Consider the following 24,692-nt stretch of genomic DNA (forward strand, 5'->3'; position numbering starts at 1 on the left):
TTTGCTCCCCTGGTGGAGAGCTGTCAGCCCCACTGCCAGTCGGCTGGGAGGGAACTGGGTCAAGCGGTAGTCAGAAACCATCTGCTCGAGAAGCTGGGATTATCCCGCCCTCTGCTGATCCCCCAGCCCACAGGAGCCAAGGGTGTAAATTGAGTTCTTCCAGATCACCTTGTGCTTGGGGAGGGGGGAGCCCCCCCATCTCATACCGAGGGGCCAGGACCTGTTCCTGTTGCTTCAAAGCCTCTCTTAGCATGGGGCTCTGTTCTCCTTGGGCTGGTGTCCTCAGCCAGGGATGTGACTGCACCTGTCAGTGTTGAATACAGTAACGCACATCAGTGCTGTAGCCAGTGCCCTCCACGTAGGCTGCAGGACCAGGCCCCCCACCCCCCCCCCGCCTCCACAGAATGCTGGCTCCCTGATGCCATCAAGGAACGCAAGCCCGATGAGGAAGGCAGGCAGGAAACATGGCACGCAGAACACGAGAAGGCTTCCTCCAGGAGGCGCAGAGCCCACGCTCTCACGTAACTGAGAGGTAAGTGTCAATTTGGGGATAATGAAAACGTCCACAAGTGACAAAGCAAACCATGAACGACCCTTAGAATTCATTTGCCAGAAGAGAACCCAGATGCGGTTCCTGACCACATGGCCCCTGCAGCGTGGGGATGGAGAGAAGGCCTTCACGTCAGCGGCACTCGGGACCCGGGCTGAAGAAAAGGCCTTGGGCACCGTTGGGCTCCGGGACCTGATGTTCACTTTCACTCTGGATGGAGAGCCAATCTTGCCAGACATTAATTACTCTCCCACATCACACTTCTCCGGAACGGCTCGGGGTCCGAATGGAAGGAGCAGCGTGTGAGACCCAGACGAGATGTCCCTTCTACCTGCCAGCTCAAGACACGGAACAGGAGCCAGGCTGGAACCGGGTGCGAAATAGGACACAGCCACGGGGCCGGGGCCCCCGAGGGACAAGGAGCCAAGCTGACCCTTGTAAAAGCTCAGACCCCAGCATGGAGTCCCCTCAGAACGCCCCCGATGCCACTTCATGCCTTAGAGGTCACAGAGGCAAGTCCCTGATGAGAGAGTGAGAGTGGGACAGGTAACTTGATGAGACCGCCCTATATTTGTCACCAGGGCAGCAGAATGGTGCTCGCCTCTGGAGGACCCCACCAGCTTTCCACATCCTTAAGTTCTGCTGTGGCCAGGGAAGGGATGTTTGTCGTCTCTGAAACGCATGAGCTCCAGGGCTGGGACCCTTCATCTGTATCTGCCCGGCTCTCAGCCCAGCCCGGCTCTGGGAATGCTTATAAACTACAGTCGGTTCATCCCGTGTAACTGATGAAGGAGCTAATGCGCCGGAAGGTGGCCTGGCCGACGGGCCTGGGGTTCGCGTGCACACGCCCAAGTTCCAGGTGGCTTGCACGTGCAACAGGCCGCCACATACGTGCTCCCTCCTGCTTCTCAGTAGGCAGAAGCATGCTGACCCACCTTCACGTGCCCCCATGCCAGTGTGGTGCAAAACCATCTTGCGGGACTCCCTCCCCCCAAGTTGTTCCCTTCGAATCGACTCCCTCAGCAGCCCATCCCCTGAAATCTGTCGTTTGTTAGCGACAGTCCTACCAAGCATTGCTCCCAGACCCATTCTCCGTAAGACCAAGGTGTCGGGAAGGAGCTAGCTGAAGGCCCCGGGGGACCCTCCTCCACTTCACCCAGCAAGGTGCTGGGGGCTGTTCTGGAATAGGATTTAGCATGTTTTGAACACTCAGGAAATACTTCAACAGCAGGCTTCGTCGGGATGGCCGTCCAAGTTGGTATACTTTCTAGAAAAATAGAGGCGCTGTTTTTTCTAGAAAAAAAAAAAATAGCAAAGCTTAAGCCCAACCTTATTACCCTGGTTATCCAGTTCCAGTCTATTGGGGAGGCCCGGACACAAACCAACTGGGAGCCAACTGGGATAATGCAGTGCAACGGGGGCAAGAAGGAACAGCCTACGTCTGCCGCAAGTCTCCGAGGAAGCAGGATTTGAACTGAGCTTTGAGACGTGAGGAGGCATTTTCCAGGGGGACACAAGAGAGGAAAGGTCATCTGGGAGAGGAGCTTCTGTGATGAGAATACGGGGACAGGCAGGCCTTGTCAGCCCGGAAAGGGGTGATAAGCCAGGAGAGGATGTGACCCCTTGGAAGAGTGTTTTGGGAGGACCTAGGTGGCATCGTGCCAGAAGAGAGAGCCAGCCCACCGGGGAGGAGATGAGACAAGAGGTGGTAGCAGTGAGGACCAAAGGGAAGAAAGGGGAAGGCTTGGACGCCTTCTGCCAAGAGACCAGAGCTGGGCTGAACAGAAATTGCTGGGGATGCTTCCTTACTCCCATTTCTCTGCACGAATGGGCCTGGATACAGCTCCTGTGTGCCCGCGTGTGGCAAGAACCTAATGAGCTGGTTATTCTGCAACTAACAAAGGAAAAATGGAGCATTTCAAAGGTTTCTTGGCTTTGGGTCCCCAAACCCAACCGCGTCCACTTTGGGAACACTTGAGTCCAAGCATCAAACTCTCCTTAAATAGCACCGCCCCCCCCCCCCCCCCCACCGCCACCCTTAGCCGTTCTTGAACTTCAGAGCTGGATCCAGGCCTTGGAGAATGAGAAGTGATCTGCCTAGCCAATGAGCCACCAGCAAAAAAGGCACGCACAACTGACCCAAGATAGCACATCTTGGGTTCTCATGTGTGACAGGATCAACACAGAAAAGAAACGAAGAAATTGCTCTTGTGCGTGGCTATAAACAAAACCTCCTTTCTGCTTTTTAAACAAAACCAACGAACGGGTTAATTCATATATATATATGGAAGCTGAAGACCTCTATTCCCCATAGTCAGTACACCCCCCAGTGCACCTGGATAGTCCATATTCACACAAATCAACACCTGTGAGGCTCCCACAGTTCTCGCAAGATCCACCCCCCGCCCCTTTGTAACGTAAGACTCTGAGTTCTCACAGTGACATGTGCCATGGAAGGGAATTCTGCAGGGAGAGCCACCGTGGCTGTAGAAGAAACGAGAACAGGGCCATTACCAGCTCAGTCCCCCGCCCAGCCCAGGCCTATTGCTGGCTCCTAAAGCTGTGTTAATTTCAAGTGCTCCAAACTTTGAGCCCTTTCCCCCCAGTCCAGCACTGAGCAGCCTTGGAGCCTGGGCAGTGGGTGGGCATGCTCGATTGTGCTGGTCTCCCCAGTCTTGCCTTCGGTGCTTCTCACCCTCCCCTTATCCTCCCCCAACCCTGGCCCCAGGCCCCTGGGAGTCAGGTGCTAATCCGAGAAAGGAGGGCTCTCTCACCCATCTCCCTGAGCTCAAGCACATTCAGCTCCTTCCCTGCCCTTCCTGTCCCGTAGGTTAGATTATGGATTGAAATGCTGGAGGAAAAACAAAAAGAGTGAAAAGGGAGTGATCAGAGTTTTGTTGATGGGGAAACGTATTTACATCTAATGAGGACACCTCACTGTGAAAGGGGTGAAGTGTTTTAGTTCCGGCCTATTGAAGGGCAAGTACATACTATGCAGTCATTCTCCAAGTTGGTAAAAGATGCCCAGAGTCGGTCCACATTGGTGGTGCCAGTAGAACCGTGAGCAGAGCTCAGGCTGACGGGCAGCAGTAGCCGGGGGGGGGGGGGTGCCCCCCGCCAGCGGAGTCTGTCTGCCTAGTTTTTTCATGCAAGCTGGTCTTAAGCCAGGGATTTGAGGGGATTTGCCCTTCTCCACATTTCCAAAAAGGGCAAAAGGAAAAGAAAGATACAGTTAGATATAGCCAGATGATTGATAGATGATAGATAGATAGATGATAAAGGAACAAGCATCTTTAGGATGAAGAAATACAAATGTTAAGTTTTCATTTGACCTTCATCTCTCTGAGAGCACCTAACACTTCTCATACCCCCACAACTTCCTACTGATTCAGAAATAACAGCACAGAGCAAGGAACTTAATTAAAAATAAAAAGAAGAAGCTGCCAGTGCCTTGGCTTTCATCAGGGACACAGATACTAAAATACTCATCAACTGACATTCACTATCACTCATCAAAAGAAGCTAAGAATATGCATTAGTATAAAATCCCTTTATGACAGCGTTTGTACCTGTAAATAATGTGGTCAAACCGTTATCTACCTGAGCTCAGCCAACCAAGAGTCTTTGGTTGGTTACATACGGACACACGCTTGCACACTCACTTATCTTGCGCGTAGGGGCGATAACTGACCCTCTCCAGCCACAAGGGTGTATTCTGGGTTCAGGGCCCCTCGGCATCATCTCCAACCCTTCCTGATGCCTCCATCTATTGTTCAAAACGTGTTCTTTCATTCTCTGGGCAGTGCATTTGTTCAGAGGACCTAGGAGGAGCGGGGCACGTCACCAGGCAATGACAGGACTAGGCTCCAGGGACAGGGAGGGGCAGGCCCCTGGGCCACACAGAAGGCGATATGTCAGGAGAGGCCCGGCACCGTGGGATTTGCAGAGGGAGGAGGGAAGAGGGGAACTTGGAGAATTCACTGGGGCTGGTGTTGAGGGTTGGAGTGACCCTGGAGGAGGCAGGGCAGAGCCGGTCAGGGTCAGACAACAGACTCCTCGCAAATTAAGGATGGCGGAACAGAAGGACCAGAGCAGGGTCATGGTGACTTCCTGGGGCCACACCAGCCACGCCAGCTCTGCGCTGCCTCCTGCGTCTTCTTCTTACACAGGAGAAGAAAACCCTGGGAGTTTAAGCCACCATTATTTGGGGGATTTCTTCCTCTGCAGCCAAACTTAAAGTGAACCGACCCAGGAGACTCACTGCTGAGATGGGGTGACCCCCAGGTAGGGAGCAGGAGGAGGAAGAAGAAAGGAAGCGGAAAAGGAGGGGCCAGGGAGACGGAAGAAAAGCCGGGACAGGGTGGTGTCACCTGGGGGGGGGGGTGGGGGGGGGGGCTATGGGAGCAGAGGTGACCAAATATACCCAGTGTGGCAGAGTGACCCAAAGGAGGCCTGGAGAAGGCTCTGCTCTTGGCAGATGTGGCCAGGGGTGGGTATTCTCTGAACGAGCACACTGCTCAGGGGAAGGGAAGCATGTGCACACAAAAGGGTACCATCTTCCCACCCGGTCCAGGCCAGTGGGGCACAGAGCTTTGAGGCCAGAAGTAAGGGGGGAGGGTCTCTACATTGGGGCAGCCTTGCAAAGTGGGTGGCAGGGCTGGCTGACACCCAGAAGCAGAGGCGAGCAGACCCCAGGCAGAGATCTGTAGGGGGAGTGCTCTGGGGGGGGAAAGGATTGCCTGGGGCATCTTAGACTGAGAGATGGGGACCCAAACTGGAGTCCTGCCCATGGTATGGGTCTGTGTGTGTGTGTGTGTGTGTGTGTGTGTGTGTGGTATGTAGGCACCAGTCTCAGGATGCCTTTGCCAATAAAAGGAACAGCAAGCGAAACAGTATTAAGGATGTTTTCTGCCCTATAAAATTTTACTGCTGACTTCAAGAGAGGCTTAGAGGGCAGAATTCATAGGAGTTTGTGGCTGGGTGAGGATGAGAAGGAGGAGGGAGAAGGGAGAAGGGCAGTCATCTGGTGCTGGGGCCATGCGTCCCCTTGGGCGTGTCAGACCTTAGGACGGGTCCTCAGTGGACCCATCGGACTAGATGGCGACTTGCCCGGGCACACTTGCTTCCCCCACATCACCACAACCACCGAGAGGAAAACATTCCCCCAATTCCCCTGGAATGACTTTCCCTGGAAGCACGGAGAAAGCGTGGTCTGCAGGATGAGACTGGCCAGGAGGAGGGAGGCAGCCCGGTCCTCCAGCGCAAGTTCCAGAGGAGCAGCTAAGAAGCGGGGTGACTCCCACAACGGCCCCCGAGCATCTGCCCTGGGGAGGGGGGCGGGCAGTGTGTGGGCCGCTGCCGCAGGCCGGAGCCCATCCCCGGTCCGCCGGGGGGTACGGGACGTGGCGGCCGCCAAGCCCGCCACCCGGAACATTAGCCCCTTGTGTGTTCCTGTGCGAAGGACCATTCTTCCACCAGAAAAGCCTGAACTCTTTTCTACGACTGCACGTCTTTTCCCAGGACTTTCTGCTGCCACGGCAAAGCTCGGTTTCCTCGTGGAGTCCCCGGGGCCCCTCATCCAGCTCCTGCCGCCTCTCCCACGAAGAACGCCCCTTCCGCGGCCCCGTTCACTCGCTCGCTCCCCCTCTCTCTCCTCCGGCCCCTGGGAGCTACTTCCAGGGACCCTGACCGGCCCTGTGTCTCTCTGGGATAACCAGTCGTCCTGGCTTTCCTGGGGCAAAGGTGTTTCCCGGGACGTGGGACTTTCCATGGTAAAACTGGGATGGTCCCAGACAAACCAGGATAGTTGGTCACACTGCATGCCTCACCCCTTCTTATCTTATGTGATTAGCCCAGCCTGCACAGCCTTGTCTGCCAGGAAACACTCTCTCCACACTGGGCTCAAACACCTCTGCCTCCAGGAAGCCTCTCTTAGCTCCCGCCTCCCTTAAAACCAGAGAACCTGTCCCCTTTGAAACTGGACAGCCACGCTGTCCTTGGTACCCTCCTCGCAGCTTTGTACAGGGTCCCGCTTTGCCATTACGGGAGCTGAATTATCTGTCCTGCCCGCTAGACTCGGAGCGTCTGGAGGACAAGGCGCTATGCTGTCTTCGTGTTTCCGCGGCTGTCTCTAAGTTCCCAGCCATCATGGGTGAGCCACAGGCGTTTGCTGAACTATTGTGCTGAAATATATAGGGAAGGCTTCCGCGACATATGACACAACCACGATGAATTTCTTTCAAAAATTCTGAAAAGCCATTGTAGTCCACTGATTCATTTAACAAATATTTATTAAGCACCTTTCATGTGCCAAGGCCAGCAAACATAGCAGTGAGCAAGAGGGGCGCCTGGGCGGCTCAGTCGGTTAAGCGTCAGACTCTCGGTTTCAGCTATTAGGTCGTGATCTCAGCGTTCGTGGGTTTGAGCCCCTCATCGGGCTCTGCACTGACAGTGTAGAGCCTGCTTGGGGTTCTCTCTCTCTCCCCCCTCTCTCTGCCCCTCCCTAGCTTGCACTGTGTGCTCTCTCTCTCTCAAAATAAATAAATAAACTTAAAAAAAAACCCACAGTGAACAAGAGTAAAAATCTCTGTCCGCCTGGAACTTAACTAAGGGAGTGATAGACAACTAAATATGTTTTTTAAAAGTAAGTAATTTCAAAGAGTGACATGTGTCATGAATTTTAATAAAAGAGGTTAATGGGAAGCAGACTTTAACAAAGGTGGCTACGTAAGTCAGGAAAAGCCTCTGTGAGGAGTGAGCAAAAGATAAGAAAGAGGCTGGCACAGAGATCTGAGGGAGGGGCTCCAACGTGAGACTAAGCTTAGAATCTTCAAGGAACAGGAAGAAAGCTAGTGTGATTGGAACATGGCCAAGCAAGAGAAGATTTGAAGGAAGTACGAAGAGGGGTCAGATCACATCGAGCTTTGCAAGTTTACTCCTTAATATTAGATTTTACCTCCTTGGCTAACACAAGATATAACTCACCGAGGAAAAGCTCAGAATTAGGAGTTCCAAACCAGGAATATGAAGGCTCCACGGTCATTAAGAACTCGTGCTCCTTCCATCTCTCTTATCATGAAGTTTCCATAAGTTTTCCATGAAGGTTACCTCACAACCACAATATGGCTGCTGGAGCACCATCCATCACATCTCTATTTCAACCAGTGTGAAAGAGGAAAGTGGAAGAGCAAAGCCTTGCATCCTCTTAGCTGAGCCATCTGCTTGGCCTAGACGTAAAGGAGGTTGAAAAACACAGACACTTAGCTGGGTACTACACAGCTCCAAATTAAACAAGGATTCAATCAGAAAATAAGAAACACAGAATAAATACTGGGTGTGGCCCAGGAGCCCAGGGTTTGTTCTACGTGTGGTGGAAAGTTTTAGAGGGTTTTTTGTCAGTGCTGCTGTGATCGGATTTACCCAGTGAGACGTACCCAGGCAGCAGGTGGAGCAGGAACCATAGGCGAGGAGCGGGGAGCAGGAAGACGAGTTAGGCATCGTTGCAATCATCCAGGTGAGAGACGACGGTGCTGGGGTTAGCATTTCAGCTGGAGGTGGTGAGAAGTGGCTGGACCTGGCCTCTGTTTGGGGGCTAATGCTGCCGGGACTTGCTCATGGATTGGGTGTGGGGTGTGAAGGGAAGAGAGCTGAGGACGGAGCCCAGGTTCAGGGGTTGAGCAACCAAGAAGATATGGGCCATTAATGGCGGTGGGGAGATGGGGAGAGGAGGAGGGGGCAATAAAATGTTTTGCTTGAACGTACTGATGTTGAGGGGCTGCTCAGTAGGTGGTTGGAGGAAGTTTGGGGTTCAGGGCACGGGTCAAACGAATTTGGGAGCCGCAGGCGTATAGACGGTACTGAAAGCCAGGGCAAGATGAGTTCATGCAGCGAGAGGTGTCGCCGGTCCCCAGTGATGGGCCCCGGGGCGCTTCACCTTTAGAGCTGGGAGAGCCAGCAGAGATGCTGAAAAGGAACCCCAGCGATGGGGGAGAAAAAGCAGGCCGGAGTGGTGGCCAGAGGAGGACCGAGGGCCAGGTGCCCAATGCCCGGAGAATCCACCCTGGGGTTTGACGATGTGCCACTCGTTAGTGACCCTGATTAGACCCAACGGCCATTTCAGTAGAGTGGTGGGGAGGAAGGCCCTGGAAAGTATAGCTGATGAAGATGTGGGCCAGCCAGGAAATTCTTCCCAGCGTGGAGGAGAGCAAAAGAATGGGGCAGGCTCGGAGGGGACGGGAGGCCACAGGAGGGCGCCCCACCTTCAAGCCCCAGTGCCTAATGAGGGGGGTCACCCCTGCTCTACAAGAGCCCCCAGAGAGGGCGGGCACCCAACAGGTTAGGTTCGGTTTGGGGTCTAGAGGGTCAGACCCTCATTGTAAAGATCTTGGATGCCAGTTCTCAGTCTCTGGTCATAGATGTCGTTTCCGGGCCAACAAAGCTACAGCGGATCCCCACTCAGCAGAAGTCCCTGTGCCGGGCATAGCCACTTGCGTCACATCAGTTCTTCCGAAGCCACTCACTGTTGTTCGGGGGAGAACTTGGACCCCACCCCCTTGGCTCCTTCTGGCTCTGAATCAGATGCCCCTGGATTGGAGAGTTGACCAGGTGCTGTGCCACATCCTCAGCTGGGTTTCCCCGGGGTCGTCTACCTCCTTCTGGTGCCTGTCTCTCTGGGTATTAGAGGAAAACAGGGACCAGCTGAGGGGATTGGATTGGCCCTAAGTTATTTATAGAGATTCCCAAATACAGACGAGACTAGACAGAGAAGTGTCATGATGACCGCATAGAGCAATCAGTGGAGGAGGAAGGCGGTCCTTTGACCCTGGAGTCAGTTTCGCCAACTGACCACAGCAGCACTTTCAAAACCATAGGTCGCCAGGGCACCTGGGTAGTTCAGTTGGTTAAGCGTCCGACTCTAATTTTTTTTTTAATTTTTTAACGTTTATTTATTTCTGAGACAGAGAGAGACAGAGCATGAACGGGGGAGGGTCGGAGAGAGGGGGAGACACAGAATCCAAAGCAGGCTTCAGGCTCCGAGCTGTCAGCACAGAGCCTGATGCGGGGCTCAAACTCACGGACCATGAGATCATGACCTGAGCCGAAGTCGGCCGCTCAACCGACTGAGCCACCCAGCCACCCCTAAGCGTCCGACTCTTGATCTCAGCTCAGGTCTTGATCTCAGGGTCATGAGTTCAAGCCCTCCTTTGGGCTCTATGCTGGGCGTGAAGGCTACTTACACAAACGGAAAACTACGGGTTGTCAAACACAAGCGGGTCACGCGTTCCAAATGTAGTGGGTGAGGACCTTCAACTTAATGCAATGAAAAAGAATAGAATAGGAAATCACAGGAAATCACACAGCAAAAGGTGAATACCATTTCGTGACACCTGTTTCCATGATAAAGTGTCCGTGATATCTGTTCATATATTTGTACATGTGCATGTGTGTTCTGAGCTGTGACGTCAGGCAGATTTGTTACGTTGTGTTTAAGGTCAAAAGAGGGCGAAAACCACCGACCTCTAGAAGAGCTCCTTGCCTGCCTCCCACCCCCAGAGGTGACATCCTGTCCGCCATCTTGGATGGCACGTTGGAAAAAGAGTGTATCCAGGCTGGGGTTACCCAACCTGCAGTTACCTGGAGCTACATCTAATACCACTGAACACAACCTAACGTTGCTGTGGAAAGGTGCTTCTTGGGGTCTTCCACCCTGCTGAGCGGACACTGAAGCCAACAGCCCAGCCGAGACCCGTCAGGTGGATGGGCCAGTGGTTCCCAACCTGGCTGTGGGTTAGAAGCACCTGGTGAATCCCTCTCCCAAAGAGGGAAGGGATGTAATTGGGAAGGGATGCTGTCTGGGCGTGGGGAGGCTTTGACGCTAATTATAACGCAGGGTTGGGGCGAAGAAACCACTGGCGTGGAAGGAGGTATGGCACTCCCACTCGCTGAGCCCCACCGCCCTCCCTTCTGCAGCAGGACAGTGTGCTTTGTGGCTTCAGCGACCAAAGCTGCTGGGACCCCCTGGGTGTGGCAGAAGGTGGACGGGCCTGTCGTCCAGGAGGTCACAGTCAGGCCGCCTGTTCAGCCCTCCCTGCCTCACGCCCCAGAAACCCAAAGGCATTGTTTGGAGTGAAAACACCCCACCAGAGTGTCGGCTCTGGGCAGGGATCAGCAGGGAGCTAGTTCGCGTCAACCATGCTTCCCTGACCTTTCTCTAACATTACGCACATTTACAATACACACATCTTCCCGGGCTACAGGCAGTATGTGTTCTTCGGAGGTCTGCTCCTCCCCACGCTCTCCTGCCCTTTTCCTCTCCTTTGGGTGCCTGTCCTCTGTTTCCCTCTCTCTATTACAGGAGAAAGGGGGCTCTCTAAAGATGGCCAGGACCAGGAATTTGGTTTTAACTTGCTTGGAGAAACATCCACACGCACGCACACACACACACAAATGGAGAGAATAGTACACTGAGCCCCCGTGCACCCCTCACCCAGTTTCGATGGTCCTTGTCTGCTTGTGTTCCCACAAGGAGGATATGGCCACCCCGGTATCATAGCTCTTTCCCGCTGTGTGCATCCTTCGAGGACTGCGTTCAGAAGGAAACTATGAGAAGCTTCCAGTAGTAACCTCCCTGGGACACTAAGAACTCTGATGCGGAGACCTGCCCCCTGGGCCGAGACACCAACGAGAGTGACGTGTGGACCTCGGGGCACCTCACCTACACCCGCTAATTTCAGAAGAGCTGTGGACACATCCCAATGTGTCTCCAGACCAGCGGCTGCTGGGATTTCTGAATCCTTACCGCTTACCCACCCAGCACCCTGCCGGTCCATACCGCATCGGCCGGTTTCCCTAAAAAAAAGAGTAAAATCGCCTCCGAAACCCATCAGCACCGAGGTCACCACCTGGGCCATGACATGAAGATAACGTCTGAAGTGTGTTTGTTTGGGGAGGGGACAAGGGGAATGGCAAAATGGTTCCTTTCAAACTTGAGCGGCTTTGGCCAGGTTTTGCTCAATCCCGGGCTAACGGCTAAACCATCTGAACTCCAAACCAAAATAAATACACCTCTGAAGTTAAACAATGTTATTACATCAAGGCTGATGTAATGGTTCCAAACCATGAGAAAATAATATTCCAGCATAATGGGTCCCTCTGTTTAGCCAGAGGAAAGGCTGGGCTGCTGGCTTCTCGTCAACTGGAATCTGGCGTTTTCTATCATTGTTAAGCTGGGTGTGTGTATGTGTGTGTGTGTGTAACCTAATTAACGATGTTTTAGTAATTGTGGTGTTACAGAGTATAGATAGATATTAAAATATAATTGAGGGGTGCAGAGCACATCCTTGGACCGACCCAAAGAAGAGTTCCAGAGTCATCATCCCCGACCTGCCGCACCTTGGGAGCGAGCCCCTCCCGGCTTCTCCGATGGCCCTCCCGGAGGTCACGGTTCAAGGGGTGGAGATAGATCAAGATGGCTGAAGGCTAATTCAGTGCAGGAGACAACTTCCAAATAAAAAAGGAAGCATCCCCTGGCCCCTCGAAGCTACCTGCACCCACTCAGGGAATCTGCACATGGCTAACAGGGCTCCCACAAGGATGGGCCACTTGGCTGGCACTCTCTGCACCTCTGACTTAGGCCCATGGTCCCCAAGCTCGTGCTGTCCTGCCCCCGGGCCTGGAGGGCTCGGGCCCTGGGTTCCGGGGCTCCTGCACCCTCACTACGAGCAGGCGGCACCCGGCAGGCATGTTCTCCCGCCTCCCCTCCGGCTTGCCATAGAAGGACTTTGACATAAAGAGTCACATGGTGCGAACACGGAGCCTCTGTTTCCTCGCACAGTCCGCGTTGCAAACTCCCCATCCGCGCGCTGGCAGGTCTCTAACTCGCGCCTTCCCTGTGCGGCCCCCTCGGTCCACGCCTGTGGGCAAACCCCGTGCAAAGGGCGTCCGTTCAAGTTCCCAAGTCAGAGAAATCTGGCAACCGCTGGAGTCGGAGCCCTTCCCACTCCGGGTTCTACCTAGAATGCGAACGGTTTTGTTTTGGGTTTGTTTCTGTTTCTGTTTGTTTTTTGTTTGGTTGGGTGGTGTTTTTTGTGTGTGTGTGTGTTTTTTTTTTAACCTATCAGTCATCAACATCGACTGCCAGCCACATGCAGAGCTCAGAGCCAGCCTCCACCCTAGGTCCATGGGCTCCTTAGTCAAATCAGGCTGAGGCAGGCGTGGGGACAAACATTCATTGTGTCATAGCTCAGTGAATCCCTTCCACAAATCTATCGTTATCCCCATTTTGCAGATGAGGCAACAGAGGCTCAGGGAGGCTCGGGAAGTGGCCAGGCACTTCACGTGTGGGGTCGGGGGGAGCTACAGGCCTCATCTACGAGAGGGGAACAGCAACCCACTCCACGGACGGGTGTTTGTTTGCTCACACTGCCATAACAAAGTACCACCGATGAGTGGCTTCCACAGCAGAAGTTCATGGTCTCACAGTTCTGGAGGCTGGGGGTCTAAGATCATGTCATCAGTCTTGGTTCCTTCTGAGGCCTCTCTCCTTGGCTTATAGATGGACTCCTTCTTTCTGTGTCTTCACTACCTTAATTACCTCCTTAAAGACCCTGTCTCCAAACGGGACCCCATTCTGAGGTATGGGGGGCGGTGGCTCGGGCTCTCACATGGGAGTTTGAGGACGCAACTCAGCTCAGAGTAGAGGGGATGACGTGGTTAAGTGCCTGTACCAGCAGGTGGCCCCTGGGCGGGCTCACTCAGGGGCAGGGGTGAGCAGGGGGAGTGATCGGCTCTAAGAACCATCACTGGTTTTCACTGGGAGCCAGCCGCCCACCAGGCCGGGCTGAGGGTGAGATGGGCCCGGATGCCACCGTGTGGGCAGCAACGTGGCAGAGAGAACACGGCATAAGGGGCAGCTGATCCCAACAGGTCACTGAGTCACCCTAGAAAGCAGAGAGCATGCACGTGAGGCTCTGCAAATACATTCGAAACACCTCTGCCAACTGCACTGTTGCAGGGAGGGTCTGCAAAGACCCTCCCAGCGTCCTGCAGCCGTGGGGGCCGTGCAGGGGGAGGGCACCACGCTCAGCCAGCCAAAGGAACCTGAGGGTTTCTGGTTCCACTTTCTCCCCGCACATGGCCGAGCGAGGAGTGTCGGTTCTACCAGAACTGGCTTGAACGAGTGAATGCATACATGAGAGTTCCGACTCAGTTGGTCCTCCTGGTCTGCCCTCATTTCTCACCTGGACCAGACCCACCGTCCACCAGCTGGACTGGGGACCCCGGAGCTGGGGCTGACCCTGGAGTGTCAGCCAGCTCACAGGTAGACGGCAAAACCTCCAACACCCCATCCACACTCGGAGTTGCTGCCTCTCTTTGCCCTTGCGGCCAGAATGGCACATGTGGGATTTCAAACACGCCAGCAGGTGCTCAAGAGGTGAGCATCCTCCCTCTGGGGACAAGATGGGCAGGACTTGACCCGACGCCCCGTGCTTCCCGTTGGAAGGGCTCGTTAAACGCTGGAGTAAGTTACCTGGGGGACACTTCTCTATAGGCTTTACCAACAGGCCTGATCCTTGGCTGTCTGGATAAGTTTAGGTGTGGTCTCGCCTCAAGGCAGGAGGGAGAACCAGATGACCTCTTTGGGTCCCTTCCTGCCCTGGGATTTTAGGCAGACATTAACATCTGGGGAGTGACAGTAGCTGAGAGATCCCGGTGGCCCGAGGCCAGCAGTAACAGGGTGGCCCGGTCTGGGCCATCCACCTGGAGCTAACCACTGGTGGAGTTGCAAACAGCAACAAGTCTGGCGGTTGCCAGGATTACCCACGAGGCAGAGCGAGAACCGTGGCTGGAACTGCTTGATCGCAGAGGAAACAGCAGCATGGCCTGGGCGTGTGTCCACACCAGTGTCACGGGCACACATACACAGAACGTATTTATGCAAATGTGATGGGAAGGCCTGCTTGGGAGGCCTCCCTCTTGGATCCTGAAAGGCCTGATAAGAATCACGGCTCCCGAGCGAGAGTTGTCCACATCTTTGCTTTAAGGCCTTGTTTCCCTCGCCACAGCCCCCAAGAAGCAAAGGGCTGGGGAGATCCTCTCGGTTTCCCCTCGAAAGACAAGAAACACTAAGAGACGGTCAAGATCACATCAAAGTTGCCCTAAATCCAGGGCTATGGTCCCTAGGCCTTTCTAAGTAACTTGTGTGTTAGCCACCTCTGAAATCACATTGCTTTTTTTTTTTTTAAGTCTGGCTCCTATCATTAGCCATCACCCACTAACCTTATCAATCCGTCCATCAACTAACCAACCGACACACATTTTTGAGGGTCTCTGCTTGAGTTAAGAACCCAGACGATGTGGAAAAGCTAATACCTTCTTTTGAAGTGCTTAGCGTTGGGAACACAAGCTGAATACCAGAGAAACAAGAGGCATGGGGAGACAGCACATAATAAAGGCTAGAAGCCAGCTGGGCACTCAGACGAGGGGGATGCCCCTGAGCGCAGGGCAGTCAGGGTGGGCTTCGTGGAAGAGCTGGGACATGGGCAAGGCCCTGAGAAAGCCTTGGATTTTGAAGCGTCGGAGACAGAAGACCTTCCAGGCCAAGTGACCCATGAACGAGGGTGCGGCAGAGCTAAGAGCCAAGAGCCTCCCGTGGGACACAGGCCTGAGAGGCGGGGAGCAGGCCTCCAGGGCCAGGGAGAGGAGCTGGGCTAGGTGCCCCAGTGGGCTGTGAGCTATGGCAGGTTCCTGCCCTGAGAAAAGCTTCCTGACAGCATTTCTGCAGTGGCTGCCGCCTGCAGACCAGACCACGTGTGTCGTTCCCCGAGCACCGGGTAGGCCTTCCCACCTACCTGTCACACTGCCGGCGGCGACACTGATGGCGTCCTTCTGATGCTGCCACAATCTTCACAGTGTTTTTCCACAGCGCCTCAGTGCTGAGGGCCCCAGGAGGATCCCCTCCAAACCCCTGCGCCTCTCATGTCAGTTAGCTCCTGTGACTTTCTCAGCACATATCACAAACGCGCACACACACACACACACGCACTCACACAAGTCTCGCTGGTCTCACCGCCTGACCTACTCCACCTGCCTTCCGCCATGCCCTCCTCTGCTCCGAAACCATCCATGGCTCCCTGCTGACCACAGCCCCGAGCCCCAGCCCCTCCACCAAGGTCTCCATCCAGAGTCACTCACTCATCCCCCTCCCCCGCTGAGTCCTTACCGTGGGCCCACATGGTACTTACGTTATATAGAGGCAGACGGAAAATCCACGTGAAAGGGAAGGGATTCCTTGTTCTATTGCACTTTGAGGATATCGCGTTTTTTTACAAACTGAAGGTTTGGGGCAACCGTGCGTCGAGCAAATCTATCAGCACTATTTGCCCAACAGGCACCTGCTCGCTTTGTGTCTCTGTGTCACGTTGGGTAAGGCTCATAGTATTTCAAAACTTTTTAACTATTATTGTATTTGTTACGATGATCTGTGATCGGTGATTACGACTCGCGGAAAGCTCAGACGATGGTTAGAATTTTTTAGCGATAAAGTCTTTCGATTAAGGTATGTACGTTGTCGCTTTTAGACATAATGCAATTGCACGCTTAATAGATTATGGGAGAGGGTCAACATAACTTTTATACGCAGTGGGACACCAAAAACTTCATTTGACTCACTTGATTGTGATACTTGGTTTATTGCGGCGGCCTGGAACCGAACTCAGAATATATCCGAGGAATGCCTGTCATCAAGCAAGAGAATTACATGTTGTGATCAATAAGGATCAGTAAGGACACAAACGAGAGACAGAGCAGGAATAAATGAGTCTCCCTATGGAGGTGCCATGTGAGCTGAGACTGAAAGGACGAGAGGGAGTTGTGGAGGTGACATGTGAGGACGGAAGCAACCCAGAGAGAGGGAGCAGCACGTACAAAGGTCCTGGGGTGAAAAGAGTTTGGTGCAGTCAAGGAACTGGGAGACAACTAAGGGAGCTGCAGCATGGTGATCGAGGCCACACAGGGCTTCAAGGACTGTGGTTGGACCTCTGTCCTGCCTCAAACCCTTTTCTTCCTCTAGGATCGCTCACGGGCAGTAGAATCACACAAAGCTCCTCCAGTGCCCTCCCCTCTCACGTCCAGTTGGTTGCCAAATCCTACTGGTTCTACTTCAAAATCTCTTCCAACTATCTGCTCTCTTCTCACCCCACTGCCTTAGTCTGGGTCCTCACCAACACTCGGCTAAACAAGGCTACAAGCCCAGCCATCTCTCTTGGCCACCAGCCCGGACCCTTGCACGGGGGCTCCTAGGTGCCACCAGTCAGCTTCCTAAACCACATCCGATGGCACTGCTCCCACCGAAAATCCACGTCCTAGTTGGCCGCCGTTGAAGCCGGCTGATGGACACACATACACTCTTCCACATGTTTAAAATTACAAAACGAAACAACAAACACCCTCCTCATACCCAGGCAGTCTTGTCCTCGAAGAAAGGTGCTTTGGGTTTTTTTTTTTTTTTAATGCTTACTTTTTTATTTTTGAGAGAGAGAGAGAGACAGAGAGCAAGTGGGGGAGGGGCAGGGAGAGAGGGAGACACAGAATCCAAAGCAGGCTCCAGGCTCCGAGCTGTCAGCACAAAGCCCAACGCGGGGCTTGAACTCACGGACCGTGAGATCATGACCTGAGCCGAAGTCAGATGCTTAACCCACTGAGTCACTCAGGTGCCCCTGCTTTCTGGGTTTTGCACATTTGGCTAAGTATTAAACAAACACTCAACAGGAAGATCATCCCTGTTAACAGATTCTACAATCCATCTAGTCTGTATATGTTTTAAAGTCCCCCACCCCAGACCCCACTGCTTTGAAGACACAATCTAAGGCTTGTGCAACCAAACTGACTGCCGGGCCAGCCTTGCCCCCTTGGGGACTCACCAACACCATCTGGCACCCAGCCACACCAAGTTCTGCTGTTCCCCAAACACATCACGTCCCTTCCGACCCTGTGCTTTTGTTGGTCCCTCTACCTGGCACGTCCTTTGCTCTTGGTACATTTCTACTCATTTGTCTAGCCCAGACTCAATGTCAAGTGCTCAGCAAAGGCTCTCCTTCCACCTCCTCTTCTGCCCTTGTCTGCATCATGGCCTTCCCCCTGTCTTGGGGCCCCCCGTGGGCAAGGGCTGGCTGTCGTCATAACCAGAGAGCAAACACAGTTCACTGCTCCGTGCCAGGGACCCCACCGAGCGTTTCCCCGTGGTGACACCGTGAGTCCTCATACCTGCCCTAGGAGGAGGGCACTAGGGTCCTGATTTTTGAGCAGGAGAAACAGGCCCAGAGCAGGCCAGCCCCCGGCCCAAGGTCACCACCTCCCAGAGAGCCACGTGCAGCCCCTCGGCCAGTGCCCTGCCCCGACCTGGTGCACAGGCCTCCCACGGATCCTCCTTGCTGAACAAACGCATGGCTTGCGTCAGCTAGCCTCCACTCCCACTCGCTGCCCCTCGCCTCTCGCCCCTTCCCCGGGCAAACCCAGCTCTGCGGGGGCAGCTGGGTAGCCGGCTACCTGCCCGAAGCTCCCATGACCGGCTGTCAGGGCACACCTGGGCTTCAGGAGACCCTCGTGTGGGGAACTCGTTACGCACAGGTCCCCCAGCCCCCCTCACCTCCCTCACAAGGCCCTGTGGCTGCATCCTGAGGAATCCAGAGACAGATAGAGCTGGGGCGCCCGGGTGGCTCAGGCACTTAAGCATCCTACTCTTGGTTTCGGCTCAAGTCACGATCTCACGGTTTCCTGAGTTGGAGCCCCACATCGGGCTCCACACTGACAGCGCAGAGCCTGCTTGGGATCCTCTCTCTCTCCCTCTCTCTGCCCCTTCCCCACTTGTGCTGTCTCTGTCTCTCTCATAATACGTAAATAAACTTAAAAAAAAAAAAAAAGAACAAAGAAGGAAAGAGCTGTCAGGAGTTCCCATGACGACACCAACCTGACCAAACTCATTTCCAGGTAATTTAACATGAGTCCCTTACTTCACTTCGTCCTCACATGAAAACGAAACGCGAGACCCAAAACCATGACAGAGGTCTGTGTTCAGACTTGTCCCCGATGTAACATTAACCACACCCACTACTCTAATATACCTGTTTGTAGAATGTTCTTCAGAAGAGCTCTTGTAACAAAAAGTATTAAGGTATCATTTCTCCTCCGTGCTGCCACGGAACGTTCCAGAGGCCACAGCTGAGGGCAACGACGAGGGAAAAGGCTTCTCCCCCACAAGCGCCAGCCTGTCCCCACAGCTGTGGCTCTTTGCCTTGACAGAAATGGTGGCTGGCAATGGGGTGGCAGGAACTTAGCTCCAGGGGACACCAAACCTAAAGGTTTTGTTTTAAGTCAGTAATTAACAAGGTGTAGACAACCTTGGGTACCTGGCTGTTCCAGGCGAATTTCTCTTGACTGCTGCCTGTAGGGAGCCTTTTCCCATGGCTTCAAGGCTTCCTTTCCTTGCCCTTGTCTCCCCGGCCATCGGGACCCTCGGGCGTCTGTCACTTGCGACGGTCCCTGAGTTTGGGTCGGGTGGGAGAGGAACGAGTCGGTAAGAAGTTGAGTCTAGGTGGGCACGACCTGTGCTCTGTGTGAAGGAAGGACAAAAGCCCCGAGAAGACCAAACATTCCGCCGGAGCAACGGCCCCTCAACTTTCCGTCGTCCGTGGGTTCGGGGTTTTTTTATTTTTAAAGAGTTTTTCATAGAAATCCAAAGCTGGGAGTGTTTCCGGGGTGTTTCTGGCAGATGGGGCTGTGTCCTGTCCACCCGGTAACACGGGGATTAATATCAATTATATCATCAGGCCTCACCCACCCTCGGAAAGATGGGGAGGAGTAGGGCAGCCCAGGCACTCGGCACAAGGGGCTGCCCTACTTGGCACGGCCCGCCTGTGGGCTCCTCCCGGGCCTCAGTTTGCGCACCTGCGCGTCAAGGCTCGAGCTAGCCCTTCCGCCTGCACAAGGCTGTTGTGGGGCCCAGCTGGCGAAGCATGCCACGCGCCCCACCGGGCCGGGCGGCCGTGACCTGCGCGGACACTGCGGGGTCCGGGGTTCGGGAGTCTGGTCGCCCCGGCAGCAGAGGGGAGTGCCCACAGTCCCCCTCCAGGGTGTATCACTCCACAGGCCAGACCGACCTTGACTTCTGGTCAGTGGGAGGCGGGTCACTGCTGGTGACAGCTCTCAGACAGAGACAGGACTTTCTGCACAAGCTGGCTCTCTTCCCTAGGACGCATCTCAATGACTTCTTATATTTGTTATTTTATCTTTTCCACGGACTTGGCTCCAGGCTTTCACCGAGCACTGGCCACACGTTGGAAACGTATGCTCCGCTGCCCCACCCCCACACTGGTGACAGGGTGACAATGGGGCCAGCACTGGCCTGTTGGTGTCACTCTGAGGGCTCATCCTTCAGACCTCAGGCTACCTGGGGCAATTGGGTTTACCTGCAGAAGCCCTACGAGCTGTGTAGGGCTTCCCCCTCTCACATCCTGGGTCTGGACACGGCTCTGGGTGGCTTCCTCGGGCACCAGCACCCCGCTGTGGCCCCCCGGCGGTGTCCCCAGCACTGACAGCCTTCTTGGCGAGGCACATCCCGCTCTCAAGGCTCCCGCCGGCCTCCACCTCTGCCGCAGATGAAACGAGTTTCCAGTGGCCTAATTTTCTCCCGTTGGAGGAAGAGGTTGCCGTTTGTGTATGTTCTAGAAATAAGAAAAGCTTAAACGCGAGGCATTAAAAAATGATTCAATGCCTTGAGATTCTGCGTCAGACCCGCAAGGCCCTGGGGTAGAAACTGCAGCTGACCTGAAGGGTCCTTCAGGTCCACAGTGGCTCTCCACACTCCGGGTGTCCACGAGCCCTGGACCCAGCACAGACGCATGCCCGGGCCGGCGTCCCCCCAGCAGTCCCCAGGAGCACTCCTGGGGTGGGGGGGGAGGGGCGTCACTGGACACCTGCCGTGCGCCCTGGGGACTTCACGTGCCTCACAGCACCCCTGTTGAAGTCGGTGTTATCACAATTTTACACGCAAAAACTGAGCCTCACAAAGATTAAGTGATTGCCAAAGTCAACAGCTCCTAGGTGACGGGGCCAGGACAGGAATCCAGGTCTGCCCAAGCCCACGGCCCACGCTCTACCCACTCTGGACGCCGCGTCCAGGAATGCCACACGTACGCACGGCTCACCACCACCCCAGCCAGCTGGCTCTGACTGCTGGGATGGCAGGAGTGGGAGATGGGCTGGACAGGAGGTGGGGGGCAGGGGGGCGGCGCACCGGCCCCTGGGGAAGTCTAATTAAGCAAAGATGACAAGGGCTGGAACCATATACATAAGAGGATGCGCTCAGAACTACTGGGGCTGGGCAGCTGGCTGACGTAGAACTGTCATCCCTGTAACCCCCAAAAACGGCAGGCTGGGGGGCCTGAGGGGGAGCATGAGGGGGAGGCAGGAATAGTTGTGGGGGGTGTGGGGCAGCAGATGGGTCTACCGGATGCATGTTCGGTGGAAGGTCCTGGGGGAGTCCCACCACTGGGATGGAGGGTCGTGGCATCCTGAAGGAGGATGGGGACCGGGATGTCATCATGCATGAAGCTGGCGGCCGATGCTAAGGGAGTCAATGATGCAGATTACAAACGGTGACACCATGGGGAAAGAGGAGAGGTGCAGGCCGGAACCCCAGGAATACCCTCCCCTTCCTTCCGTCCCTGCGTGGACACCAACCAGCCTGTGGTGGAGAGAGGCGAGCTGTGGGGGAACCGGCAAAGCCCAGCGACAAAGGCCAGTCGGCTCAAGAGGGAGAGCCTGGCACAGAAATGATAAAGCGGGGGAACTGTGGAGACACTGCAAGTGTAGCAGCCAACGGGGCCTTGGGGCCGGGAGCAGAAGGCAGATTCTGCAGCTGAATGAGGAGGAGGGAGACTGAAAGCCCCAGCGGAGGGGACCGTTCACAGATCCCGACGGTGACGAGAAATAGAGACATGCGTAACAAGGTGGGGGCGGGGGCTAAACATAGTCGCGACCAAGAAGGAATGGGGCCCGTGAAAGATAAGATTGGAACTCAAGGAAGAGAAAGGATTCGCGGGCCAAAGCTGAAGGGGGACTCGAGCGGGTGGAGTCACAATGGAGGGCACTCGGATGAGTGTAAATTCGAAAGGAAAAGATGCTTTCTCCTCTAAGATGGGAGAGAAGGGAGCTGGAAATGCAGAAATGCCAAGGGGAAGGGGCTGACACTCACCCAGAGGACACGGAACAATCCAGAAAGCAAGCGACGGGGGCACCGGCCAAGAGCCGGTGAGGGCTGATTTCTCACTCACGCCAAGCCCAATGCCAGGGCTGGGTGGTGGCAGTCCTCCACGCGGTCATTCAGGAGGCTCGGCCGGTCCCTCTGGCGTGTGCTCCAGCTTCCGCAGGGGAAGCCGGCACACGGGGAGCCACGTCGGAAGCTTCCTCGACGGGCCTGGAAGAGGCCCACCCCACTTCCAGCCACGCTGCGCTGGCCAGACCCAATCGCACAGCCACGCCCAACGGGAGGCTGGAAGAAGTCATCTAGCTGGGTGCCCGGGACGAGAAGGAAACAGGTGTGGATGGAAACCCCCCGCCACGTCTGCCACTGGGTGAGGGCTCCAGGAAAGAAGAGAACATTCCAAAGGTCTGGGTGCTCGGGTGGGAACCGTGGGCGAGGGAACACGAACTGCCCCTCACGCTTGGGCAAAACTCCGAAGACACCGGGTGTATCGTCCCCACGCTTGTAACACGTGGCCACCGGGACTCTGCCTCTCGTCTCTGCCGTAAGACGGCCTCCTGGCTCTAGCCGGTTGTTGACAACCAGCACCGCCAACGTGTGGCATCTGCAGCACGCTGTCTTCCACGCATCCGAGGAACGAAGCCCTCATAATCGCAGCTCAGATAGTCCCCCCTGGGCCCAGAGTTCCACAGCCGGGCATCACCCCCTGCCCTCACTCACCCCGCCAGGCAGATGGAGGCGGCCCCGATGGCCCTTCCCGGCCAACACGGCTAAGAAAGACACAGATGTAAAGAAGGCGTTCTGCAGATCAGTACAGCTCAGGGAAAGCTGAGGACTTTCCCTTTGAGTCTTACGCCAGGAATTGGCTTTTTCCATAGGAACCCCCGGCTCCCGCGCACCTTCCCTTCAACGCAAAGATGGTGCCCTCCACTTAGGGGGAAAAAAAAAAAAGCAAAAAGCAAAACGCATCCCTGGGCCTGTTCTGGGAAGCTTGGGAGGCTCCGTCCTACCCATTCTGGGAAACCCTAGGGGCTTATTTGCCCGCAGGGGTGGCCGCGTGAGCGCTCTTAATAACCTGTTCCTTTAGCAGCTTTGTCAACAGCCGTTGAAAACCGTCAGCAAACGGCTTAGGGGGGGATGGACCCATGAACACGTGTTGAACGGATCTTGCAAAATCTGTAGCTATGGGAAGAGAGGAAGAAAACAATTGAGGCCCAGAGGCATCTGGAAATGAATGGTAGACTATGTCTGGGCGTTGCTCAAAGGTGACCTCCCTTCCCAGGGCCCTTGCCAGGCCCTGGTAAAGGATGAGGCCCTGCTGAAGGCTCGTTTCATCCCCGCTGGAAGGAACACAGGGAGCTGGTTCAAGGTTGCAGTGTCCTTTGAGCAGCAAAGAGCCAACAATGCCAGGGCATGAGAAGGGCATCTCTCCCATGCGAGGGGTGAGCCGACAAGCATCTACCTGCACAAGGTGTGTTTACAGGAGCAGAGCAAGGTGTCTATTTGCCTCCAACACATGTGGTCAGGTTAGAGAACAGAAGCTCATTCATTGCCGATTTGCCCCAAAGCCTAACCCTTCCTTCCGCCTTTAGTTCCCTGGAGTTAATGACTCCTACTCAGCAAGGGTCGAGGGGCGCTGGGCTCCAACACAGACCCCTTTCGGGGATAGGTACCATCCGGGGGATAGGCCCTGGAGCAGAGAAAATACAATCCTGGAGACACGCCCAGGGCCCGCTCTCGCCGCCACATTTCAGCCATCTCTGACATCGGACCGCAAAATTCCACCAAAAACATCCACCACCGACCCTTCCTAAAGCCCAAGCAGGGGCGCCTGGGTGGCTCAGTCGGTTAAGCATCCGACTTCGGCTCAGGTCATGATCTCCCGGTCCGTGAGTTCCGTGAGTTCGAGCCCCGCGTCGGGCTCTGTGCTGACGGCTCAGAGCCTGGAGTCTGCTTCCGATTCTGTGTCTCCCTCTCTTTCTGCCCCTTCCCCGTTCATGCTCTGTCTCTCTCTGTCTCAAAAATAAATAAACGTTAAAAAAATTTTTTTTTAAATACAAAAAAATAAATAAAGCCCAAGCAAAGGCCCCCAACGGGGATATCGACAAGGTTGGTTCGGAGCTGCAGAGTCAGGCAGCTGAGTCCTGGTGGTCCCAGGGAATCTGAGGAGGCCGTAAACGGCAGGTCAGAGATGTGCAGGAAGCCGCTGCCACCCTGATGGCTTCGACCTCCGTCGGTTAGTCAGAAGCGGCCAGAGGATCTGGAACACAAGTGCCTCTTCTTCAGTGTGATCTGTAAAGACTTCGGGAGACACTTCTGGCCTCGCCAGAGTTGGTGGGCATCCACACAGCACCCGGCTGGACACCACACCAGGCCGAGCTCCTGTCCCCCGGCGGGGGTCACATCCTGGAGGAGGCCAGGCCAGCTGGCTGTGTGGTCACCAGCATCCTCCCCACCCCGACCCCGCCTGACTTTGCCACTCCCTGTCTCTGTGACTCTAGAAGACCTAGGTAACTTTTCCATGGTTCTGCTTCCTTATCGATCAATTGGAAACAAGAGGTAGGACCCAGCAAGCTGACAATGTATGTGAGGTACCTCAAGTGCCGGGGCCACCGGGTGTCACCATGGTGAACCCAGACAGCACAGTGACCTCAGAGACCCAGGCCACGTTCCCAGCCATTGCTCTTACCTGTCTGAACCCCCACCGCACCCCTCCTATCAAGTCCAACCCACGCTCCATGATGCGCTGTCGCCAGAGCACAGACGTGAGGGGACAGTTCCCTGGCCTCAGGGGGCACAGAGGGAGTGGGAAGAGCATGTCTCCAGCCATGAGAGGGCGGGGACGCTCCCAGAGGGCAGGGCCGGGGCCCGGAGGTGCCGCGC

Source organism: Felis catus, chromosome C1, assembly GCF_018350175.1.
Source record: "Felis catus isolate Fca126 chromosome C1, F.catus_Fca126_mat1.0, whole genome shotgun sequence".
NCBI lineage: Eukaryota > Metazoa > Chordata > Mammalia > Carnivora > Felidae > Felis > Felis catus.